The sequence below is a fragment of the Delphinapterus leucas genome, chromosome 19 (genome assembly GCF_059928025.1).
Source record: "Delphinapterus leucas isolate spDelLeu-1000000601 "Yukka" chromosome 19, BTC_Dleu_Yukka2, whole genome shotgun sequence".
Taxonomy (NCBI): Eukaryota; Metazoa; Chordata; class Mammalia; order Artiodactyla; family Monodontidae; genus Delphinapterus; species Delphinapterus leucas.
In genome coordinates, this window is record NC_143147.1 from 6,392,192 (window position 1) to 6,410,626 (window position 18,435).

The following is an 18,435-nucleotide window of genomic DNA, read 5'->3' on the forward strand; positions in this document are numbered from 1 at the left end:
CTTAGGATCCAAGAAGCGTACCTCTTGTATTTAGACAACTGCTTTGAAAACCTGTGTTCAAACAAAAACTAGGATCAAGTAATGCACAGCAGCTCTATTCATAATGGCTAAAAACTTAAAGATATCAGGACGTCCTTCTGTAGATGAATTCATAAGCAAATTAGGGCACATCCATGTCAAGGGGAGCAGAATACACGACCCCAATATATGTCCCTTTGACAAAAGGATTATTTTGGACTGATTAATTTTAAAAAGAGCAGACCCAGGAGAATTTTTGAAAACCAAGTAGAAAATGCCCTTTTATGAGGTAAATTTACATTTATTAAGGATATCTCCATTTGTAAGGGTATGTCCCTCTCTGGATCAGGAATTGAATGATGACTAAATATCAAGAAAGACTTGTCGGGACTTCCCTGGTGGTCCAATGGTTAAGACTCCACACTCCCAATGCAGGGGCCTGGGTTCGATCCCTGGTCAGGGGGCTAGGTCCCACATGCCACAACTAACCCCTGGTGCAGACAAATAAATAAATATTTAAAAAAAAAAAAAAGCTTGTCAATGAAATAGGTCTGGATGTAAATCTGCATAACAACCATACCCTTGTTTACTGTGCTTTGCCTAAAACCTCCCTTAAATGGCTTCCTCCATTCCCTAACATCTTTCTTCTATTCTTAGCTGAAGGTAGCCTTTAAGGTAATGGCTTGGGCCAGACTAGGATTTCCTGGGTATCTTTCAAGTATACAGGAGGTATGTATGGTGTATATTAAACTTCTGATTGTTTTCTCCAGTTCATCTCCCTTTCATTACAAGGGGGATCTCAATGAAGAACATAGAAGGGTAGAGGGAAAATTATTTTTCCTCTCCTATACATGCAATGCAATAATATTCAGAGATATAAAGGAATGAATCATCAACCCGTGCAAAAAAAAATAGATGAATCTAACACTTATATTGCTAAGTAAAAGAATCCAGTCTGAAGTGCTACACACTCTATGACCTCATTTATATGACATTTTCTAGAAAAGGCAAAACACTCATGGTAAACAGTTTATGGAATATGTGATTGAGAGGTCTATATGATACTTTAGTAGTGAATACCTGTCACTATGCACTTGTCTACACCCACAGATTTTTTTTTTTACAGCCCAAAAAGTAAATTATAATCTATTCAAATTTAGTTATTTCAGATATGGGAGTGTCAAAGACTGGCATACAGAATGCAACAAACAATCACTGATTTAGAAAAGTATGAAAAAAACTCACTGTTGGTGGTGGGACAAAATAGGCCGACCTAAGTTAACTTTGGAAATGAGAGGAATCTGTAGGCCAAAGGCAAAATATGCCATACATACACAGCGGACTCTGTAAGTCCTTTCCCAGGAGGGGTAGTAGCTAACAGTACTGAAACTACTATATCAGTCATCGGATGGGACAAGCACTGAATTTAATGACAAATGGTGGAAGCCAGGTTTCTTAACCACTGAAGTGAGAAGTCACCAACAAAGGAAGGTTGCGATATCCATGTCATAACAGATCAGGTTGGAGACATCAGTATAAACTCTCTTTAGCCTACACATAGTTCCACACGGAAATCTTTATAATTATGTGTATATGCACAGGCTGGGATACATGCACATATTTCCATGCACTGTCAGCGGAGCATATTTAGCTCCCACATGTAAGTCTTTAATACTATTCTCTAATAAAAGGAACAAGGGCTCTTTGAAGAAAGGGCTGATGCTAGGACTGAGACAGTAAATATATGAAGCAGGATAATCTTAAAATATCAGAAGGTAAAGAAGCACCAACAATTTTTAAAACCCACAAAAGAAAAATTATGTAAAATGGAAACAGGAGCAAATGGAAAAAGCTCTCAACAGCCAAAGCAAGAATGAACTAAGCAGTCTAATAATGTAGCGCCGGCTTATGACCAAAAGTTTACAATAATTATTCACGTGTCCAAACTGGTAAAAATAAGTTACAGAGTTTTTGATGAATGGTGTTTAATAGAAATCTCCTATGCAGAAAGCTTCTAAACAATGTATAGAGCCACTCAGCTGTCCATCAAGGATGTGAAGCTCACCCCTCTCTCCTCAAGTGTGGCTTCTGCATTATGACTTCCTCCTACATAAGACACACAGGATGGACATGGGAAAAAATTAACCTCACTGTGGGAAAAATTGACAAACATTACCTCAGCTAGGTGACCAAAATTAAGAATATAAGTGAGAAGTTTCCTTAAGAGCCTGTCCTCTTGATATATAGTGAGGAGGAAGCACTTCACCTCTGTGGCCTGCTTTTTCAAAGCCAAGTCTAACCACGACAAAACCACCAAGCAAATCCCAGTGCCCGGCAGTCTATAGAATACCTGAGCAGCCCTCCTCCACGCTGTCAAGGTCATGGAAACAAGGAGAGTCTGAGCAACTGTCAGAGTCCAGAAGAGACTAAACACGCATGATGACCCCATGTCCTTTGAGATCCTGGAACAAGGAAAGGTATAACAAAGGGAACGTGAATAGGGACTTCAGTTAATAGTAAGTATCAGTATTTGTTCATTATTTGTGATGATTCTGTAGAAAATCAGACTGGAAAAATTAAAAGTCAAATAAGAGAAACCTATTGTAACAAACTGGAAATCTAGAGAAAACGGATGATTTCTTTGTAAAAACACATTACCCAAATGGACCCTAAATTAAGGAAAATACAAAAAGACTGATTAACCACTGAGGAACCTCTTCCCCTACTGGCTACCCTACCACTGTTCCAGGCTTTCCCTCTCCCGGGACAGGGAAGGAGCAGGGACAGAGCTGTTTGCCAGCTCCCCTAGTTTATGACCCCACCCAGTGTCTTCACCTACCCCAGCCACGCCTACCCAGTGAGGACACCTGAGGATGGACCAGGGATTACTGATTCAGATGTTTCAACTAGGACTTTTTTTATTCTCAGCGACTGGACACACTTACTGAAGTCAAATAAATTAGTATTTATTGTAAGGGTAGAAATAATTTAATACTTGCAAGTGGCAAGTTGAAGAATGGGTTTGCACCTGGCAGGTCCAGTGTCTCACACTCTCTCAGGGTGACCTTATTTCTCTCCAAAGCTTTGTCCTGCTCAGTGCCTTTGGGAGACCCCATTCACAGGCACAGGCTCTCTCACTGCCCTTGGGCCAACAGCAGTTCTAGGCTGACAACCACTCACCATCCTTTTTCCAAGAAAAAGTTTCTCCTTTTCTTGAGTTCTAAGAAAAGTCATGGTTTTGAATACCTTTGGCCTGGCTTGGGTTTCACTCATCCTTGACCCATCACCAGAAGTTGGAAAATGGGACTGGCTAGATGCGGGTTGTAAACCCATCTTCAAGCTGGGTGGAACATGGGCTCATCCTTCTGGAACTGTTTGGACTGGAAGCAGGTGGGATGTAATTCCCAAAGGAAAACTGAGGCACTAGGCTTGGACATGAGAACAGATGCTGGCTGGGAGAAAGCAGCAGATTCTATGTCAATGACAGCTCACTGCACAACACAGAATCTGACACAAAAGGAAGAAAGGGGTTCACTTAGGGTCAGGGGCTGCAGCGACTCATCCAGTGCTCTTACTGTCCCTCCCAAGACTGCAAGAAGTTCTTTCACTTGCTGAAAAGTCAGGATCATTGGTGGTGGTAAACTCAAGTCTCTTCCTTGGGCACCAGGTCCTCACATCTCAGAGGCTGGCCCAGAACAGCCCATGTGCCCTCAGAAGACACACACACCTCATTCCTGCCCCTGAGAGGTGGGAGCCCTGAGTTATGCCATCTCCCTGGCCATATTAACTGCCCATCCCTGAAAAACAATACTGCTCCTTTTCCAGTTTCTTCTCTCTCCTTTACTAAGGGAAGAAACCAAATGCTAGGGTGGTAAGGAAACTCTTGTGCAATGAAGTAACGGGAGGCTCGAGAATTATTCAATGCCATGGAACCCATAATCGGCAGGCTCTCCAGAGGCCACGTGGATGCATATGGCTCTCCAAGACAATGCAGTCTCAGCGTGAACCTCCCATTGGGAGGCCCAGTTTCTCCCATAACTTTGATTCTTAATGAATATGAATGTCAAAATTTCTAACAACTAGTTCTAAATTATTACCCACACTTGTTATTGGTAGACTTTACTTGACTAGTCATTATGCTGTAATATTTCATTCTGGCTTTTAATTTGTATTTCCCTGATGATGGGGGAAGTTGAACACCTTTACTGGTTTATTGGTTCTTTGGATCTCCTCCTCTGTGAAAAACCTGTTCCAGTCTTTTGCCCATTTTTCTATTGGGTAGAGTCTGTCTTACTGATTTGATCTTCAGAAATACTTTATTATACTCTGGGTACCAGTTTTGTGCCATGCAACTGTATTACAAATATATCATCTTCCATTGTGGATGTTTTAATTTTCATTTCCTTTGTGGCTCATGAAGTTCAACATCTTTTTATGTTTATTAAGCATTTGGACATTCTCTTGTGAGAAGGGTTCAACTCTTTTTGTACAGTTTTTTATGTGTTGTGTAATTTGCAAGAGATTACTGGTTTGTAGGAGTTCTTTTTAACATATCATGGGTATAAGTTCTTTGTCAGATAAATATACTATAAATATTTTTTCTGCCCATGGGTTGCTTTTAGACACTATTATGATTGTCTTGATGAACATAAATTCTTAATAAAATTCCATTATAATTAAAAAAAATTTCTAACACCTAAAAGGACAAAGGATTGAAGGGCCACGGTGTGCTGTATGGTTGTTGTGTCAGGGACACACTCAAATATTTAGAGGGTTATTACCTCTCTTGGCAGGCTACAAGGCTGTGAAGGCTGTGAAGGGGAGGCCCTTATTCTCAACCGCATGGATGTTGGTAGTTGAAACATCTCAGAGGAATGTCTACACTGCCCAGGTAGCTGTTCCATTGCTCAGCAGCATGGTCAGCTCACTAATTGTCCGTGGGGTCTTGACAGGGCCCAGGCTGAACCGAGCTAGAGGACCACAGATGCCTGCCTGAATGGTCAGAGGCCAAGGACTGTCCTGCCAGAGACTTGATTGTCTATTGCTACCCACTCAGATGGGACAAAGGATGCCTGCAGTCCCAGGAGGGCCCCACCAGCCCTCAAGCAGCCAGAGGGCTGGCAGGTGGCTACACCCAGTCCTGCATTAATCCACACATGTCCACTGAGTGCCCTCCTGTCTGGGCACTCTGCCGGAACTGGGGCTGCCCAGGCAGAGCAGGGGCAACACCACCTTTCCCAGATGGGAGGGCAGGAAGGAACCATGCATGACTCCAGACACCCTCCACAACCCGTGACTGACATCGTGTTCAATGTGAAACACTCAGAGACAGTACAGACATTTCATTCTTCTCTCAGAGCCCAGGACTGGAGGGTAGAAAGACAGTGGTCCAGCTCAACTCCCTGACTCATGTGTGACCCTGGGCAAATCCTATCCATCCTGGAGACCTCAGAGAAGAGAAAGGAAGGGCAACGGGGGCCAGTTATGCTTAAACCTAACCCTAACCCTAAGGAACCCTAACCTCTAACCCTAACACCCTAACCCCAGACCCCTAGACCCTCTACCCTGACTCTCAAACCCTGACCCCTGACCCTTAAACCCTGACCTGACTCAAACCCCAGACCTAAACCCTAGCCCAGTGGATACCGAGGGATGATGGTACTCTGGAATAAACCAAGGGATTCATGACCTTGCATTTAGCAATAGTTTCTCAGATCTGACACTAAAACACAAGCAATGAAAGAAAAAAAACAGAAAATCTGGAGTTCCTCAAAATTACACACCTTTGTACATCAAAAGAGGCTATCCAGAAAGTAAAAAGACAGCCCACAGAATGGAAGAAAACATAGGCACATCATATATCTAATAGGAGTCTTTATCCAGAATATATCAAGAACTTTTTACCGCTCAGTAAAAGGGCAACCCAATTTTTGGAATGCACAAAGGACTCGCATGGACTGTTCTCCACACAAGGCATACAAGTGGTCAACAAGCACATGAAAAGATGTCACACATCAGTAGTCATGATGGAAATGCAAATTAAAACCACAATGTGATAGCCCTTCACACACACTAGAATGGCTATATCAAAAATAAATAAAAATAACAAATGTTGGCAACAATGTAGGGAAATGGGGACCCTTAAACTTTACTTATGGAAATGTAAAATGGTGCAATCTATGTGTACAAAACCTTGGCATTTTCTCAAAAACATAAAAATGTAATTATCATGTTTCAACAACTCCACTCCTAGATATATACCCAAAGAACAGATAGCAGTGTTCAAATAAAAACTTATACACCAATATTCATAGCAGCACCGTTCACAATAGCCCGAGGTAGAAACAATTAAAATGTCCACCAAAGGGTGAATGGATAAGCAAAATAAGGTAGATCCGTAAGCTGCGTTATTCTGTCATATGAAGGAATAAAGTAAAATTGTGCAGCCGCTGTGGAAAACAGTACGGCGGCTCCTTAAAAACTTAAACGTGGAATTAGCATATGATCCCTCAATTCTGCTCCAGGGTATACACCCAAGATATTAGAAAGCAAGGAATGGAACCGATATCTGTACCCCATATTCATAGCAACATTATTCACAGTAGCCAAAAGGCGGAAGCAACACGAGTGTCCTTCAACAGACGAATGCATAAGTACAGGGTAGTATATACGCAATGGCATATGATTCAACCTTTAAAACTAAGGTAATTCTCACACAGGTTGCAATGTGGATGAACCTTGAAGTCATTATGCTAAGTGAAACCAGCCAGACACAAAAGGACAAACATTCTATGATTGCACTATTATGAGGTACCCAGATAAGTCAAATTCAAAGACAAAAAGTAGAATAAGTTTGCCAGGGGTTGAGGGGAATAAGTGTTTAATGGTTATAGTTTCACTTGGGGAAAATGAAAGAGTTCTGGAGATGGGTGGTGAGGACGTTTTTACAACAATGTGAATGTATTTAATGCTATAGAAGTGTATACTTAAAATGACTTCAATGATAAATGTTATGTGTTTTCAATCACAATGAAAAAAATGATACATGTTACAATATGGATAAACACTGAAGACATCCTAAGTGAAAGAAGCCATACAGGAAAATCCACGAGATCATACTCATCTTGTACACTTTCAATCCATGAAGGTTTTTAAAATGAGGGAAATCCCAGTGATGGTTCCAGAAAAAGAAACCTGGATTAGAATGGGAAAAGACATTTCCACAAAGTTGGGGCAGCTGGTGAAAGCTGAAGTGGTCCTGTGGATAGGCTTATAATGTGGAAACCATAATTATCCCTCCTTTGGGGGGTTATGTCCTGGTTCCCTGGGAGACTGGCCCTGTTTGGGCTAAAACACACTGCAGTGTTTGGTGTGAAGGTAGAAAACTTTGTACTGCTATTTAAACTTTAAACTTTAAATTTGAAATTTACTAGAAAATACCTTTCAATACAACCATGTCAGTAACATGCCATAAAATCAGAGACGACATCAAACATTGCTAGAGGCCAAGACTTACCCAGACCAAATTCAACCAAAGTGGTGATGCTAATCATTTTGTCCACATGGTATTGAGAGGCACCGTGGGAAGAAAATATTAAGATTCACTAGGTCTTGGGTGCTGTAGATGACCTGGGTGTAGTGGAAAACAGTGGGATTTCTGAATTCTAGGCTTCCACATAAAACCACCAAAAAGACGGTCAAAACTAAAAAAATGAATTCAGTAAAACTGCAGGATCATTTGTGATTCTATACACTAATGATGAACTATCAGAAAGAGGAATTAAGAAAACAATTCCATTTATAATCTCATCCCCCAAAAAACTAGGAATAAATTCAACCAAGGGCTTGAAAGACCTGCACACTGAAAACTAAGACATTGATGAAAGAAACTGAACAGACACGAATCAATGGAAAGATATCCCATGCACATGGGTGAAAATATTGTGAAAATGTCCATGCTACCCAAAGCAATGTACACATACACGTAACCACTACCAAAATTTCAATGACATTTCATAGAAACAGAATAAACAATCTTAACATTTGTGTTGTAGCCACAAAGGACCCAGAAGAGCCAAAGCGACCCTGAGGAAGGAGAACAGGCTGGAGGCATCTAGCTCCCTGACTCCACAGTACATTACGAAGCTACAGTCCCAAAAAAGTGTGGAATTGGCACAAAAACAGGCACACGGAGCAGAGAGCCCAGAAATAAACCTACAGGTATGTGGTCAGTTCATTCACAAGAAAGGAGCCAAGAACACACACCAGGGAAAGGACAGTCCCCTCAATGAACGGTGCTGGGAAAACCAGACGCCACGCGCCAAAGAACAACACTGCACTCTGTCTACACCACACACAAAAGGGGCCAAAAACCCAGTTTTCCACATCAAGCCCTTCCTCTCCTGGGTCTTCTGAAGACAGACACCCTCAGCAGTCAGCAACATATAGGAACCTTCTCCCCACTTTTCCTCACCTTTTCCCCCAGCGGCATGACCTCCCGGCAGGTCCTGAGGAGACCAGGCTCCTGTCAGCATGAACTGGACCCCCCAGTGTCCCAAAGCTGAAGCCCCAGCGGATCCTGAGGAGACAGGGCTCCTCTCAGCATGAATGTGAACAGCATGATCTGAACAGATATCCCACCGAAAAAGATAAACAGATAGTAAAAATCATACAGAAACAAGCTCAACATCATACCATTAGGGAATTAGAAATTAAAATCATGAGATATCACAGCACACCTATTAGGACTGCTAAGCTCCAAAACTATGACAATACCAATTGCTAGAGGGTGAGGAACAAAAGGAACTCTCCCTCATAGCTGGGGGGATGCATGTACAGCCACTTTGTAAGACAATTTAGCAGTTTTTTCCAAAGCTAAACAAGTCTCACGTTGGGATCCAACAATCATTCTTCCAGTATTTAGGCAACTGGTTTGAAAATCTATGTCCAAATGCAAACAAGGATGCAATTATGCACAGCATCACTTTCACAATGGCTAAAAACTTAGAAGAAATCAGGATATCCTTCAAAAGATGAATGCATAAGTAAATTGGGGTACATCCATGTCAAGGCGAGTAGAATATGCCACCCCAAAATATGTCTCTCTGGCATCAGGATTATTGGTCTGCTTTAAAAAAAAAAAAAAAGGGGCTTCCCTGGTGGCTCAGTGGTTAAGGGTCCGCCTGCCAATGCAGGGAACACGGGTTCGAGCCCTGGTCCGGGAAGATCCCACATGCCGCAGAGCAACTAAGCCTGTGCGCCACAACTACTGAGCCTGCACTCTAGAGCCCGCGAGCGACAACTACTGAGCCCACCTGCCGCAACTACTGAAGCCTGCACGCCTACAGCCTGTGCTCCACGACAAGAAAAGCCACCACAATGAGAAGCCCACGCACCGCAATGAAGAGTAGCCCCTGCTAGCCACAACCGGAGAAAAGCCTGCACGCAGCAACGAAGACCCAATGCAGCCAAAAATAAAATAAATTTTTAAAAAAATCTCAGGAAACTGAGATTGCTGTTTTATGAAGGACATTTACAACAGAGAAATCTCCATTTATGAGGGTATGTCCCTCTTTGCACCAAACATAGAAGAATAATCTTAAGTAACTCTTCCAATGGGGAAGTCCTGACTTAAACGTGCAAACAGTCATACCCTTGTTTACTGTGCTTTGCATGATAACCTGCCGTAACTGGCCTTCCCCACTTCCCCAGCATCTTTCTTCTGTTTTTAGCTGAAAACGGTATTTAAGGGGATGGTTTTGGCCATTTCAGGGAGTGACTCAGTTTTCCGTGGCATCCCCCCTGTATTCAGAAGGTATACATGTTATTAAACTTCGGCTTTTCTCCTGGTAATCTGTCTTTTATTACAGGGGCAGGGGTGGCCTCAACCAAGAACCTAGAAAAGTAGAGGGAAAATTGTTCTTCCTCCCATACACATGCAGTGGAATACTACTCAGCAGAAAGGAATGCACCACCAATCCATGGAAAGACATGGATAAATCTTCAGTATATACTGCTAAGTGAAAGAATCCAGTCTGCGGAGGCTGCACACAGTATGACCTCATTGATGACATTCCGGGAAAGGCAAAGCTACATAGATAATAAGCAGATCATGGGGTGGGGGGTTTGAAGTAGTCCATGTGATACTATAGGGTGGATACCGGTCACTATGCATTTGTCTAAGCCCACAGATGTGTATAGCCCAAGGGGCCAATCATAATCTTTTCAAATTTAGTTATTTAGAATGTAGGCATGTTGCAGGATGGAATGCATAATGTGACAGAGTCTAACTGTATTAGAAATATATGGAAACAACTCACTGTAGGGGATGGGATAAAAGCTGCTAACCTAAGCTACTTTTGGAAATGAATGGAATCTGTAGACTAAAGGCAAAATGGACTGTATATAAACAGTGGGCTTTATTCTACAAAGTTCTTTCCAGGGTGTAGTAGCTAACAATTCTGAAACCTCTGCACATGTAACCTGGAAAGGAGCAATGCACAGATAAATGGCAGATGGTGGGAGCCAGGTTCCTTGCTGTGGGAGTGGGAAGTTACAGATAAGCAAGGGGAGAGCCTCTGCCCTCGTAATCCTGGATCTGGGCTTCCTGGGAGGATGTTGACGGGCCGAGGGAAACACACAGATCTTCATGCAGACACAGGAACTTCACGCCCCATCTTTCCACCCATACTTGCTGGAAACACTCAGCCCTCCATAATCAGTCAATTGCAGCGTTTAAGACATTCTCACCCTCAGGCAGATAAAGGAGCGTGAGGGTCTTGCTTACCCCTAAACTGTCCCAGAATCCAGGCCCTGGGGGTGGAGCCAGGTTGGGGGTTCCTGGGACTCTGAATCCAGGCCCTGGGGGTGGAGCCAGATTGGGGGTTCCTGGGCCTCTGACCAGCAGGTGAGAGGAGGGAGGAAGACCGGTCCTGAGGACAGAGGTTCCCTCAAGTCTGTGAGCCCAGGAGCCCCGATGGGGTTCATTCCCAGTGCGGACATGGGCGGGGCCTGCAGTGGCTCTCTGTTCCCCCTGGGCCCTTTGATGAAGCCATGGAAGCACTGGGCCCAGACGTCTCCTGGCTGTGTCTCAAACTCTGACACAGCGGTTTTACAAAGGAACAGGAGAATGGAGCTGAGCCCCTGACGGCCACTCCTTTCTGGCTCTGAGTTGCTTCCACCAGGACCGCAGTCACCTACACGTAGTCTGCTGTGACCCATCTGCCCGCACTTTGCCTTTCCTCTCGCTCCCTGCGATGATTCCAGTGACATTTCCAGCCTGGACCCCTCCCCCAGGCCAGACGCCTCTGTCCACTCACTGTACCCCCATCTCACCTTGGGGACTAACAAGCCCCTCAGAGGACTGGGATCCCTCAGCTCCCCACACCCAGGAGCAGCCCCACCTTCCCAGGTTGCCGAGCCCAGGCACCGGGTATAACCAAGCAGGACCCTACGGGGCCTTCCCAGGACAGACCCCTCCCCCACATGCTCTGCTGTATCTCCTCTCTGAAGTACCTGGATAACAGTGTCTGATGCATGCTTCCTCCACCACCAAGTGGAAGAAATTAAGTACTTGATGATCATGAACAGGTAGCCCCAGAGCTTCTGGCGCCTAAGAATTTATAATGTTAACCGACTGTTACCTCACCATCAACCAGAGAATTGTGCACCAGCTGATCACATACGCTGCGACCCCCCCCCTCCTTCACTTGGCCTTTAAAATTGCTTTGCTGAAATCCTTCAGGGAGTTTGGGGTTTTAGAGCACAGGCTGCCTGGCCTCCTTGCATTGGCACTTTGACAATTAAGGCTGCACCTTCCTTCACCACACCCGGTGTCAGTAGACTGGCTTTACTGCACTCAGGCAAGCGGACCCATGTTTTGTTCGGTAACATTGGGGTCTCCCAGGCTCCCACCCTCCTTGTGCCCCAGTGACTGTCACCTGCTCCTCCAGAGTCTTCTTGCAGCAAAAATAGAAATGAAGTTTTCCCTCCCCTGAGAACAAGGAAAACAAAGGGAACAGAGAACAGGCTAGAGAAGAAATATAACCTGGCCTGAAAGAGTTCATCACTCCTTGTTTTCCTTTGTCATTCATTTGTAATAACTAGATTTGTACTTTACAAAGCTAACCTCACTCCCTAACACTATGTAATTTACATTCGGCACCCATCACCCCTGACTCTGTGAGAGTTACATCCTCTGCCTCTCACTCCCTAACCCTATTATGTCCAGCACTTACATTCTATACGCCCCTCCTAAAAAATCACCCCCTATGGTTTTTGCATTTCAGAAACAAGGTCACCGCCAATAAACCAGAGGCAAACGGACGCAATTACCAGACTGTTGGACCCAATTACCGGGTGGCCTGACGCCAGCTATGACTCTTTTGAAATAATGCAGAGGAAAGGAGGAATGCAAGACCTTCGCTACTTTTATCCTTATCCTATACCCCGACTGCGAGAGCCCCACGTATAAAATCTTCCCTGATTCTCGATGAGGGGGTGCCCAGTTCTTGAGGTGCTAGCCGGCTGTGTCTTCCCTGCTGCCTAGCAGAAAAATAAAGCCATCTCTCTCTTCCTCCAAACCCCCTGTCTCCGTATTTCTGTTCGGCCTTGGTGCACAGGGAATCCGATATTTTGACAACAGTCTGTGGCCAGTTCCCACACTAATTCCCCTCTACGCCCACAGCCCTGGCCCAAGCCCGATCTGGTGCCTGGTTCCTCCATCAGGCCTGACAAAGCTCCCTGCCCCACGGTGTGTCTCACATCCCACCCCAACCTGGTCTTTCTGAAGCATAAACGAGACTGACTCTCTCCCACCTGTAATCCCCCAAATGTTTCCCCACTTTCGCTAGGGTATCTGCCGGGAGAGACATCTGCCAAGGCCCTGAGAGTCCCCGGCATCCCCACTAGGCTGCTGGCTCTTGGGTTCCCTGACAATGAGCACCTCAGCAGGCCGGGCGACACGGCAGGAAACCCCAGAACTGCTCACCTCAGGACTGGGCCGGCACTGCCACGGCCTGATCAGAGAGAGCAGAGAAGGCTTCCCCAGCTGGGACACACACTCTGCACGAGTGGCCTCTCCTTGAGCCATTATATCACCTCGTGACCTGAGGGAAGGAAGGACCGAAGCACACTTGGTTCCTGAGGAGGATGGTATAGGCTCAGTCACGTCCCCCCAAATTCACATGCTGAATCCCTAACCCCCAGGACCCCAGGATGTGGCTGTATTTGGAGATGGGATTTTTAAAGAGGTGATCAAGGTAAAAATGAGGTCAGTAGGGTGGATCCTAATCCAATAGGATTGATGTCCTACAAGAAGAGATTAGGACACAGATAGGCACAGGGGGAGACCATGTGAGGACCTGGGGAGAAGATGGCTGTCTAAGCACCAAGGAGAGAGGCCTCAGGAGAAGCCAGCGTGCACACACCTTGACCTCCGACAGCATCCAGGACTGGGAGATAGGTCTGCTATTCAAGCTGCCCAGTCTGTGCTATTTGTTACGGCAGTCCTGAGCAGACTCACACGCAGGGTTAATTCAGGGCTCAGACTGGACAGAGCCCACTCTCCATCCCCCTGTACGTGAGTTACAGGATCCTCAGGAACTGAGGAGGGGGTCCCTGAGGGGAGGCACAAGATAGAAGATGCTAGGCATTAACATGGCTGCATTCACGTTAAACGTGCCTGAACTACATTCACACAAGATGATTTTGTCCTGTATGTACGCCCACATCAGCATCTTCAGTCTGAACTGCAGATCTTTGGCTTCACCAGCTCCACTGAAAGCATTAGCTTCACCTGCTGTGGATCGTCTCCTATAGGATTTCCAGAACCACAAGGCATTGAAGCTTCACAGGACCCAGTGTCTGTGAGCTACCGTCCAGGTGACCCTCACAGCAGAGCCGCACAGCCGCCCATCAGAACCCATTTCCCTTTTTCCTGTTCACAGCTACCCTGCACCTCCCAGCCTTCCCACCCCTTCCAGCTGGGGTGTAGTGTCTCGTGTTACCAAGGGGAAGGGGTGGAGGTGGTGATGGCCTTGACCAGCCTGCATCCTAGGATGGAGGGCATGATGCCCACCTGGTCACCCCACCCTGCTGGTTGGAGCCCTCACCTGGAAGCAGGGAGGAGAAACCAGGGGGCCAGAGCCTGGGACCTGACACCCACCTGCCCTGGACTCTCACAAGAAAGGGACAGAGACATCTTGACCTCCAGCCCAGTTTGGGGAGACACTTTGTTCCAGCAACAATCTTTGCCTTAAAAGCCAAGGTGCTTTACAAACCCCTCCCCAGCTGTCACAGAAAGTCAGGCTTCATCTCATCACACTTTTCTCAAACCCCAGCTCACGCTGAGACCTCCTCTTAGGCGATGGTGCTTCAGAGCAGCCCCTTTAAAAGATCCCTGGAGTTCAGCTCTCCCAGCCCTGCCTTCAGTTTAAGGGAGAAGTTTCCTTGACAACCTTGACAAACCTGCTCAGTTTCCTTGACAACCAAGCTTCCCAATCTCCCAAACTCTTCTCCTTCAAACATTCCTATTCTAGGCTGGATGAGCTTAAAGAGACAGTGCCGTCATCACGTGCCAGAAACCGATTCCCCCAAGCCCGTAGTTATTGGTTACATGATGCTATTGATGATGAGATCCCAGGAGAGCCAGCTTTGCAATATAACCATTTCTGGACTCGGCACTGGGTCCCTTTCCACGGACAGAGTGGAGTGGCTGTTTCCGCCGGCCCCTTGGTGGAAGAGCTCACCTAATGCAGCCAGGACTTCATCCTTTCCAGGTGATTCCAGGGTCCTCATTCTCCCCACCCCAACCCACATGGCTGCTGTCTGTGCCAGTCCATACGGGACCTTGGTAATCTCCTAAAATGAGGGTTATTTTATACACAGGTAATGGGTTGAATGCTGGCTCCAAAAGATGTGCCCCCCCAGAACACGTGAACAGGACCATATCTGGGAAAAGGGTCTTTGTATATGTAGTTAAGGATCTAGAGATGAGGTCATCTTGGGTTAGGGTGACCCTCAATCCAATTGAGAGAGTCCTTATGAGAGACAAAAGAGGAGAAACACAGACAGCGGAGAAGCCACGTGAAGACAGAGGCAGAGACGGGAGGGATGGAGCCGCAAGCCTGGGAATGCCTGGAGCCCCCCAAAGCTGGAAAAGGCAGGAAGAACCCTATCCTGGAGCCTCTGGAGGGACTTCTGTCCTGCAACACCTTGATCTCAGATGTCTGGTCTCCAGGACTGGGGGAGGATGAATTCCTGTTGTTTTAAACCACCCAGCTTGTGTTCATTTGTTACAGAAACCACAGAACGGTCACACAGACCCTGCTCTGTAGGACCCTGGAGTGCGGGTCTCATTAAACGCCCACAAAGGCTGGGTTACAGAACGCTTAGGGTCAGCATTGGGCCCCAGAAATCCTAAAGCAGTGGCTGGACACCAGAATGTTGAGGGGTCAGTCAGAAGCCCATCCCTGAGGGTGCCGGCTGCACACAGCCTCCCCAGGTTTTTATGCCTGTACCTGTTGGGGATAAGTATTTCCATCCTGATTCAGGACTTCTGATGTCACCGTTCACGTTGCTAATTAAGAACCCACTAGTTACACAGATGAAAACCCTATCAGGACACTTGCTCCAGTGGTAAACAATTCTGAAGTTGGTCGGAGGTGGGGAATCGTCTCACATGCAGCCAGCAGCCCCCCCCCACCCCGCAAGGAGCGTCCTCATTGCAAAGCTGGGGGACTGTGCCGAGGCATCTGTGAGTAAACGTGAGCTGAGCCCCAGGCCAGCTGCTGCTGAACTGTTCCCACCCTTCCCAGGTAAAACACCTGAATATGTACAAGGACTTGAAACCCTACAGGAAGGGCCGTGGAGCCACCGCAGCGACAGCACACCGGCCGACTTGGTGCCTGCAGGCCAGCCAGGATGGTCCTGGCCCCGGGCGCTCTTCTGGAAGCTTTCCATTTCCCTGCCTGAGGTACCCCTCCTGTCCAGGCCCCCACTGCTTTTTTCCTTCCTCACCTCTGCCCGGGGAGAAATTCCAGCAGCAGTTATGGGTGACACATCCTCTTCTTTAGCAGGTGGCAGCCCGGCAATTCCTGCAGAAAGTCCAGCAGAGCCCCACTCACACCGGGCCACCCACAGAGCCGTGGCTTCTCACTGACTCCCACCCGCCCAGCCCCGAGACTGCTGACGGGGCAGAGAATATGGCGTCAGGCACAGCTGCAGGGGCTCTTGCTGCCTGGAGCGGTGTTTATATAGACCTCAACCCAGGCACACGTGGGGAGGGCTGGCCAGCCGGGTCATGCTGCCCAGGTCAGCCAATCCTCGCCCCTCGGGGGCTTATAGCTGCAGAAAATGGGCCTTGCTGCACCGGCCAGGTCCAAGGAACAGGTGTGGGCTCCTGAGTCAGGACAGACGAGGGGCTGCAGCTCTGGCTTGTTTTCTAATCATTTTATCTGGCCCATGAGTGGGAGACAACTTCAAGAAGGCCCTCTCCTAATGAGAGGAACCCAGGAGTCAGGGAGAAGAGGGGTGGTGGGTGGAGACAGAGGCCTGGTGCCCCGACTGCAGTGGAAGCCTCTGGAAGACCAGGCGGAAGGAGGCCACACAGAGTGAAGCCCAGGGTCACAGACATGTCCCTGAGCTGCTGTTTGTTAGTTCAGGTCCTGCTCTGAGGTGCTCAGGGTCAGCTCTGATGAACATGTGAGCTGGGGGTGCTCTGAAATGAGGGCTACGTGCACGGTTCCTGTGTGCCCAGCCTTGCCGGGGTACCTGCCCAGGGGAGCTCTGTATCCTGGGAGGGGCCTCACCACGAGAGCCCCGTGGGCTGCTGGGTGCCTGCTCAGGTGAGCTCCATATCCTGGGAGGGGCCTGACCACCAGAGCCCCGTGGGCTGCTGGGTGCCTGCTCAGGTGAGCCCCGTATCCTGGGAGGGGCCTGACCACGAGATCCCCATGGGCTGCTGGGTGCCTGCTCAGGTGAGCTCCATACCTGGGGAGGGGCCTGACCACGAGGGCCCCGGGGGCTGCTGGGTTCCTGCCCCGGTGAGCTCCATACCTGGGGAGGGGCCTGACCAGGAGAGCCCCGTGGGCTGCTGGGTACCTGCCCAGGTGAGCTCCATACCCTGGGAGGGGCCTGGCCACGAGAGCCCCGTGGGCTGGGAGGGGGGCGTGTGTATGCAGCCGGCAGAGGGTTGCTTGACTACTTCCCTGTGGGCAGCGCTGGGATGAGATGAGAACCGGGAGATGCCACAGGCCCCCTGAACCCCTGTCCATCTAGAGTGATGGGGTGAGTAGCCGGGTGCTGGCCACTGTGCTGCGTGAGGGAGGCCCCACGGGTACCTCTTGTGTCTTCCACCTGACACCACAGAGGCCTCCCCCGGACAGAGCAGACAGCCTGCCTGGGGCAGGTGGGAGCTCCTGGTGACGCTGCAGGGGACATGAGAGGGACGGACCAGGCAGGAGGGGGTGGGAGCCCAGGCAGAGCGATGGGGCTCGGGGATGAGGGGCCCTTTCTGGGTCTGAGCTGGGAGTGGACGTGCAGGTGGTGCGTGTGATCCAGGAAAGCTGCCCTGGTGACGTGAGGCTGATCCTGCTTCAGTGACAAGCTTCCGGGTGATCCCAGAACAGGATAGCGAGACGGATCCTGTTAGAAGAAAGTAAGTGAGTACCCCCAAGAGGAGGCTCTGTGAGCTGGTCCCGGGAGGGGTTGAAAGGAACAGGCGTGGAAGCTGTGGGGAGTGGGCAGTCCCCCTGGGCGGGCGGCGGGTGCAGACCACACTCCGTGGTCCCACAGCTGTGCTTCCGGCTGGATTACTTGGCTTCTCGGAGCCTCAGCTTCCCGGTCTGCTCGTGAGGTGATGGTAGCATGGACTGACTAGTACTTTGCTCAGAACAGGGTAGGAAGGGGTCTAGTGGAAATTCCACAGAACACCGTCAGTGTGGGAATCGCAGGCTCTGTTTCCCGCAGGTCTGTCTTCAGGATCGGGAGAGCAAATCCGACCAGACTTGCAGCAGAGCCTGGGGATGGGCTCCGTTTTGTGGGTCCCCCTGTTTCCTGAGTCTCGGAAGGAGCAGCTCCAGCGGGCAGTGGCAGCTTCATCCCACACCTGGGGGCATCCAGACCTCAAGGCCCAGCAGCCCCGAGCCCTGTGTCTGGGCCCCCGGGAGGCAGACGGGACAGGCCGGCGTCCTCCTTGCCCTCTTCCTGCCCAGAACATTCGGGGTCCGGGCCGTCATTAGGGAGAAGCAGGGATGGGGGTGTCCCATGTGGGAACAGGACACAGAGCAGCTCGTGCTCGTGGACGTCCACACCGGGAATGGGGGTCGGTGGGACGCGGGCACCAGGAGGCGCAGGCGGTGGGCCTACGGAAGCAGGGTGGGGCCGGGGGTCCTTGAAGGGGGGATGCTGCGAGCTTCG

At 48.4% G+C, this 18,435-nt stretch overlaps 1 long non-coding RNA gene across 10 annotated transcripts in view; it reads right to left on the reverse strand.

Annotated features, from left to right (window-relative positions):
* LOC111171078 (uncharacterized) overlaps positions 1 to 18,435 on the reverse strand; it is a 108,427-nt gene that overhangs the window by 47,764 nt on the left and 42,228 nt on the right. For all 10 annotated transcript variants that reach the window (XR_016388802.1, XR_016388801.1, XR_016388807.1 and 7 more), the window contains one exon: positions 1 to 18,435. This exon is cut by the window's right edge and continues 19,204 nt beyond it. This is a non-coding gene — a long non-coding RNA (uncharacterized LOC111171078).